Source organism: Jaculus jaculus, chromosome 2 (assembly GCF_020740685.1).
Source record: "Jaculus jaculus isolate mJacJac1 chromosome 2, mJacJac1.mat.Y.cur, whole genome shotgun sequence".
NCBI classification, from domain to species: domain Eukaryota; kingdom Metazoa; phylum Chordata; class Mammalia; order Rodentia; family Dipodidae; genus Jaculus; species Jaculus jaculus.
This window is the reverse complement of record NC_059103.1, coordinates 145,460,097-145,468,241: the sequence shown is the minus strand read 5'-3', so window position 1 is coordinate 145,468,241 and position 8,145 is coordinate 145,460,097.

The window sequence follows — 8,145 nt, the reverse complement described above, 5'->3', positions numbered from 1 at the left end:
CTATTAATGTATCACTAACAGTACATTGCATCACTAACAGCCTTGACCTTTAAAAGGTTCTCTAGCTATTCTTTTGCATATCATTAGATTAGCATTACTTTAACATCAAATGTGACTGGGAGGAATTGTTTTGTTGTAAGTAGGGTAATTTTCAGTTGTTAAGTTTTCTTAAAGTTAATTGGAATCTTTGTTAGTTTTTTTTTTTTCTAAATCTTAGAATTTTTAGCATCTTAGTCAGTGTCAAATAAAAGTTGGATTTAAAAATTAGTTATTGCCATTGTTCACTAATATAAGCTATGCAGGAAAGCTCTATGAGTGGTCAGCACATGCATATACAAATGGCCCCTGTCTTGGACTACTACTGGTCATCAGACGTCCCATGCCTGCTGGGTCATGTGGACCTTACATATATGAATCAAGGAAGATCAGTCACTTTAACCCCTTATCCTGTAGCAAATGCTAATTTGGTTCTTTCTTTTCTAAAATGCAATGTTAAATCAAAAGTGAGTTACTGTTTCAAAGCACTATTCACAAAAGCTCTTTTGCATACTTGTGGGGAACTGAGACCCCATGCTGCACTACGAATCTGTGTCAGAGATAGCGCTGTATTGAAGCAGATGGACAACAGCTGAGGTGAAGTTAACAGCTACTGGTCATGCTGGATGGATGGCATCAGAGATACCAATATGACCACTTCCTGCACCTGCCAATCCAACCAAACCTGGAGTGCTTCTTAGACCTCTCATGGGTCAGATGTGTTAACATATACCATTTTTTCCAAAAAACAGTAATCTGAGTTAATATTGATTTTCAAATTAATATTTAAAATTTCAGTGCTATGTGATTCTATTAAAAATGAAAGCTCTTAGGCTGGAGAGATTGCTTAGCGGTTAAGCGCTTGCCTGTGAAGCCTAAGGACCCCAGTCCGAGGCTCGGTTCCCCAGGTCCTACGTTAGCCAGATGCACAAGGGGGCGCACGCGTCTGGAGTTCGTTTGCAGAGGCTGGAAGCCCTGGAGCGCCCATTCTCTCTCTCTCCCTCTATCTGTCTTTCTCTCTGTGTCTGTTGCTCTCAAATAAATAAATAAATAAAATTTTTTTTTTAATGAAAGCTCTTTTTACTTTCTTTTTTTGATCTCTCTTGTGTAGCAATTTCCTTTGTATTAAAATATTTCATCCTAGATGGAGGAAGGAGGCTCATGAGACTTAAGGAGCAAACAACTCTCACGCCGGAGCAAACAACTCTCACGCCTCAGGAAGCTCCTGTCAATTTTAAGATGCACAAGGATGCCCCCTGGCTTTAAGCCAAGGTTTTAGACATAGCAAACAATAGATAAAGAAGGAGACTCTACCAGCAAGTTATCCGCAGGCTGTGCAGTGGACTCCAGGGATGCAGCTTTTTGTGAGTCCGCATACATTCTAGGCTGGACTTGAAGGGGAAGCAGCTGCCTTGAGCCGCACACACTCTTGTAAGCAGATCCTCACCCATACTCTCTAAGTAACTCTGATAAACCCACCATTCACCAAGAGGACTTTGAACTTTCTACTGTATCTGGGGTGAACGAATATTGTGTGTACGCCTCTAGGAAGAGTACACAACTGTTACCAAGGCAGGAACTTTACTTATGTTCAGTATTCTAGACTCTTCCTGTCTCTCCTCAATTCATAATCTATTCATAAATTTCCCAAATCTGCCAGGTACAAAATTTTGAATATGCCCACTTCCCAAACAGAGGGGAGGTTCACAGAAAAAGTGTGAATTATGGGACAGAACAGATGTCTCCTATGATGACGTAGGAAGCAAGCAGGATAACACTTGCCCTTTGACATTCCCAGGAAGGCAGAAGACAGAGAACACTTAGCTTATGGCATTCCCAGGAAGGCAGGAAGAGAGAAAATGAAGTTCCAGGAATCCGGAAACAGGAGAACACTTATTGTCTGACATATCCTGATTTTGTCACTAATAATGGTACAGAATTTGGGGTCTCCTTGCCAATTATCCACTATGATATGCCAGTGCACCAATAATTTTGGAGTGTCCCTGGAATTTTGTCTTTGAATTTGACAAATGAAATCCACAGACCAGGGACAAAGTTCAGAAATGTTTTATTGCTTAATGCTTTAAGGAGGAAGAGGTTAAGAGAAGGGAGGTTAAGAGAAGGAATGAATAAGTAGCACTTACTCAGGAAAGCAAGGCACGGTTTGTGACATCCTGAACTTAAGAGAAGGAAGCAAGGCAGAGCTCTTGACCATGAGACAAGACTAGGTTTGAGAAGTCCACTTTAAGACTCAGGTTGGGAATTTTTATGAAAGTTCCATGCATAGGATGTTCATTTAGCCAGTTAGTTAACCCCAAGTGTCGGGGTCAGGATTTATGAGAAAGGAAAGGGTTCAGAGCCAGGTGACAGCGGGAGGTTGCTGAGCCTACAAGAGCCACAGTCTGATGTGTGCAGGAAAGCTTGTTTCTATCTTGTTGTGGTGTTTTTTTAAATATTTTATTTTTTATTTGTTTATGGGAGAGAGAAAGAATGGGCATGCCAGGGACTATAGTCACTGCAAAAACTCCAGATGCATGTGTCACCATGTGCATCTGGCTTATATGGGTACTGAGGAATCAAACCTTTGTCCTTAGGCTTTGACAGCAAGTAGCTTAACTGCTAAACTATTGCTCCAGCCTGGTGTTTTGCTTTCTTGAAGGCAGGCGGCAAACTTTTCACTGGTGGTGACTTGATGGACTCCTCACCCACCATACTCCCATTCCTCCACGATTAGAAATGCTCAGATCTAGGAGCAGGAGATTTTGCAAGCATGCTCCTGTAACAATTGAACCATCTCTCCAGCCCTAGAGCATGATACTGTATTGTTATCATTCAGCATAGTCTATGTGGATAGAACTTGCAAACATACACAAGAACACATGAGAGAGAGAGAGAGAGAGAGAAAGAGAGAGAGAGAGTCAGTCAACCACTCAATGAACAGAGTCAATGCTCTTTGGAGATAGAGACAACTTCCAGGTAGCACATGTGGAAAATTGGAGGCTCGAAACACAAAGAAGTGATGAGAACATAGATGACCAGCCAAACAAAAAGATCTGGGGTGGGGGACCTAGAAAGTTCTAGGAGATGCTCTTTGAAAGGGCTTCAGTTAGTGACACTTTCTCATGTTGTAAAACAGTAAAGAGGGCTGGAGAGATGGCTTAGTGGTTAAGCGCTTGCTTGTGAAGCCTAAGGACCCTGGTTCAAGGCTCGATTCCCCGGGACCCATGTTAGCCAGATGCACAAGGGGGTGCACGCATCTGGAATTCACCTGCAGTGGCTGGAAGCCCTGGCGCACCCATTCTCTCTCCCTCTCTCTTTCTTTCTCTCTCTCTCTGCTTCTTTCTCTGTCTGTCGCTTTCAAATAAATAAATAAAAGTAAACCAAAAAAAAAAAAAACAGTAAAGAGAAATTCAATAAACTTTCAGATTCTGTTCAGTCTCAATGAAATGGACTTGTGAGATCCACCATGTCCCAGAGGGGTGAGTTGCCACAACTTGAAAGCTGCCCAGAAGGTTCCTTCCCTAGGAATGCCTACAGCATGGTTGTGATCCTAAGGATACTCTTTACCAGCTGCTGTAATTTTCCTTATTTAGCATCTGGATAGATTTTTCTAGAAATGTATTTTATATTGATACACAAAAGACTTTTTGTAACTTAGTGGAAGAGACAGTAAGAAGAGTGGGTGATGGAAAAATAGTGTAATAAGAAATAAACAGAAAAAGAAACTTTATTTCAGTGACACATTCAAGTTAGAATCATTGTTTAGAAAGGTGTTTATTTCTTATCAAAACTATGTCATCTGGGCGGTGACCAGTGGGGAGACTCAAAGTCACCACAGTGCTAAGAAGTGCCAGTGGAATGTTCAGCACTAAGCAAGACATCTCTATCATGCCCTCCAAGGCTCAGAGTGCATTAAAGAAGATGTGGCAGAAAGAATGTAAGGGTCAGCAGAATGGTTGTGCTCCCTTACAATGCACTCTTCCAGACACAAAATGGCCTGGATATTCTTGACCTTACAGTGCCTGATACTGCCTACCCAAGACCTGCATAATAGGAGGGAATAAAATGATGACATCAAAATAGAAAAGAGACTAATTGGAAATAAAAGAGGGGATTCAATGAAGGCTGGATTTGAGAGGGGAGAAATGGGGGGGGGGGGTATATGGGAATTATTATGGTTTATTGCCTATGCTTACAGAAGCTGTCAATGAAAGTTAAGAAAACATTATACCAGGGCTGGAGAGAGATGGCTTAGCGGTTAAGCGCTTGCCTGTGAAACCTAAGGACCCAGGTTCATGGCTCAATTCCCCAGGACCCACATTAGCCAGATGCACAAGGGGGCACACATGTCTGGAGTTCACTTGCAGTGGCTGACAGCTCTGGCCCACCCATTTTCTCTCCCCCCCCCCACTGTCTGTTGCTCTTAAATAAATAAATAAATAAAAATTATATCATATGGCTTGAAAAAGTCAGATGTAATTCAAAACCAAAATAATTATTTACAATCCTTTATTGAAAGAAAAATAGTCATACAGTGGTGCTGAAAAAGCTGCATTTGTTGTTTTCCGTAATGACAGAGGTTTACACAGGTTAAATATGTTCACATTCATAACAATACTTCACAATATTTAAAAGCACCTTTTACCACCATAGCATCATGTAATGATTTATGTTCATCAAAATTAACCTGTTTTTAAGTATGGGAAGTGATACATTATATTTGTGGAATATATAAATATCTGAAACATATTAACATTTTTAAAAATATACTCTTCATACATGCACAATCTTTAGTTCATATTATAATAACAAAATTCTGCTTATCAAATGACAAGGCACAAATGTTATAATGTGTAACCTGGCACCAGTTAAGTCCAGTATTTGATCCTCCACAAAACTAATAGTTTACTAACACATGCAAAGTGAATGGACTATCTAGCTAACTGTTTTAAAGTATCAGGGGAATTAATTGGACAAGTTAGTACTGTTAGGCATTGAGTAATTTTTGCATAAAGAGTAAGTCCATTTAGTGTGTGCTATAGTTTAGAACTTTGTGTATGATTTAGAAAATAAAAACCTTTCTATTGAGTTGAGAAGTTTGAAATTAGTAATTTTAAAAATAACTTCAGAGTTAATTTTATTTGATTATTTTAACATAGCATAAGAAATCTATCAACACTTGATTTATCACACCCAGTTACATCATTCAAGTGAAAGTTTACCTAAGAATGTTTATTACCTTCATTAGTGACAAGCAACATAACTATAATCTTCCATGAACAACCATAAAGCAAGAAGGAATTTGAATAGGAACAATAGTATGAAATCATTATTAATTTATCAATCAACAATTAAAAGTGGAAGGATCACTCAAATATGTAGTTATTTTGCAAACCTTTTATATCATGTACTAGGATAAATAATTATAATTCCTAAAGGTGAGATATAATTATAATTCTTTTTCCTAGAAACAAACTAAACAACAAAGAGAACACATTAATAAGCACCTTACAACTAGAAAACATAAAAATATTTAGGATGGTGTTGTCAAGTTAACTCTTTTAACCTATTACAACAGGACTTAAAATCATCATTTTAAATACTTGTAGTTTTAGGGAGTATTTAGAGAATTCTAAGGTTGCACCACTTAAATTTTTACTAAATGCCAATAAGTGGCTATTGATGAAGGCAACAGTATCCATTAAGAATTTGTTTTCAAAGCCACCAGAGGGCGCTAGGACCTGCAGCATATTAATACAGGTGTAATCTAAATTTAAGGTGATAGGGGGAAAAAAAAAAAAAAAACTCTTTTAAGAAGCACCATATGTTTAGCACCAGAATAGATACTTAGAGTTCACAATAATAGCTTTAATTGCAAATGAACTTCACTGTTGTAACCAGAATATGCTGATTGTAATGTGTTTCAGCACCATTAGCAGTAAACTGTTAAATGTTCCTAACTTTTTAAATATTTTATAATTCTAAGTCAAGCCATGACATCAATTTAAAATGTCATTTTGCATGTGTTTAAAAATCTTCACCCACCCACACATAAATCATCACATAATCCCCATAAGAACAAAGGTAATTGAGATATTAATAGAAATATTAGGCTATCCCCCTAAATACTTTGATACATAGTCTTCCATCTCTGTCAAGATGTCATCCTATGTTATGAAACATAAAGCATGTCATTATAAACAGGAGGAAAACATGTACAAAGGTCTCTGCATGTCTTTATCTTCATGGAAATATTCAATTTATCTTTTCATTTTGTGCATTTATTTAATAGGCATGGTATGATTCTAAAACATTTAAGCAGGCAAAAATATATATTAGATTTATTTAGGTAGACATTTTAAATTGATTTAACACGAATATGTACAAGTGAGAAAAAATATTTTGCTTCAATTAAAATAATCAGGAGTAAATTGTACGGGGTGCACTTGGCCTCCTGCTTGGTCAAATCTGTTCAAACTATGAGGAACTTAGAAATGAATGTTCCAAATGCAGGTGACAACAGTGCCAAATGAGATTTGTAGGGAGGCTTGGAAAGGCCACAGCCATGACGATGCTTATACTGCCAAACAGCATCTTTCATACTGATCACAATGACTGCTTCTGTTTCTCAAGCAAATTGCTCAGTGATCACAAACATGGTAAGAACATTCCTACACAATTCATAGGTTCTCTTCCAAAGAAGCATGTAGATTTCATAGCTAAAAGTGGGTATGATTTTTTCTTTTAGTCTTTTTCTGGCATGAAGGTCAAATAACCTATACTGTTATATTTCTACTGAATGTATGTTTGGAAAAAAATCACTGCTGTAGACTATCTATGTCAATCACTATTTTAATGAAACTCTTCAAAATGAAAACTTCAATACCATTTGAGCATGTTCATGTGGAACGATTAATAGCCAAGCCCTTTTCTGTCTCTGGGAGTATCAGTGAAAAACCAGTGCCCGAGCACTACTAAGCATGCTGAGGAAAACACAAGGTGCTACGTTGACACCAGCAAATGTGCATCTGCATTGGCCCAGAAAATGAAATGTTTCACATGGCCATTTTATGTAACAACTTTAAAAAACACAGGTAGAATAATAAATATACCTTGTTCTACTTAAGCTTAGATTTTGTTACAAATAAATTCATGGTTTTAGTTATTTTAGGAGAATTGCTTTATAAGCATATAAATGCTAGTTTTAATTTCACATGTTAGATGATTAATTCAGATTTTCTTCATAGTCAAACCTTTATATTTAAGCAACTTCTGTCTTTAAAAAGCATGGAAAGGTAGGATTCCTTTTCTCAGTTATAGACTTTTTAGTTAATTTAAAAAATCTTTTCAAATAAACATTTGTTATATTACAGACTATATAATATGCTATTGTGAATAAAATATTGCACAGATTTTATGTTAATCACTATTAATGCTGATCTTAATCATGAAGTTCTACAAATATGGTGTTTACTTTTATAGTCATTTTCATGAAATATATAGAAAATATCATTATTATTTTTTAGAACTGAGAAGCCAAGCTACACAAGCAGCACAAGCAGGCCAGCAGGAAATTAGAGCTGAGATCTCAATTTCTGTTTAATAGTATTCATTACAGTAACATTAGTGGTGGAAACACTCTAGATAAATCAAGCAAATTATTTCTTTGAATTGCTTAGATATCTTAGATAAAAACTGGACTGGGACTCAATGAAATAATTACTTCTATCCTTTATTTTCCTACCAAAAGTATTTACTTAAATAAGGCCCACATATATTTTCAAAAAGGCAGGTTAGCACAATAGCAACATGTTTGGTCACCACGTTAAAATGTTTTAAATGATTGGGCCATTTGTTTGTCATCAAGTAGACCCCATCTCCAGATGGTGGATTCTTCTCCCACTGAATGGATCCAATTAGCTGTCATCTTTCAGTGTATCCACCCTAAGAAACTGCAGCTGTACATGGAATTCAAACAAGTAGCTTTCTCCTATTATTCATACTGAATTGCTTTGTAACCCTATGGAAACATTACACAACCTGACAAATACCCGCCCCAACACACACACACTTGACATTCTGTGTGTTAAGTGTCTTGGCCCAGATGGC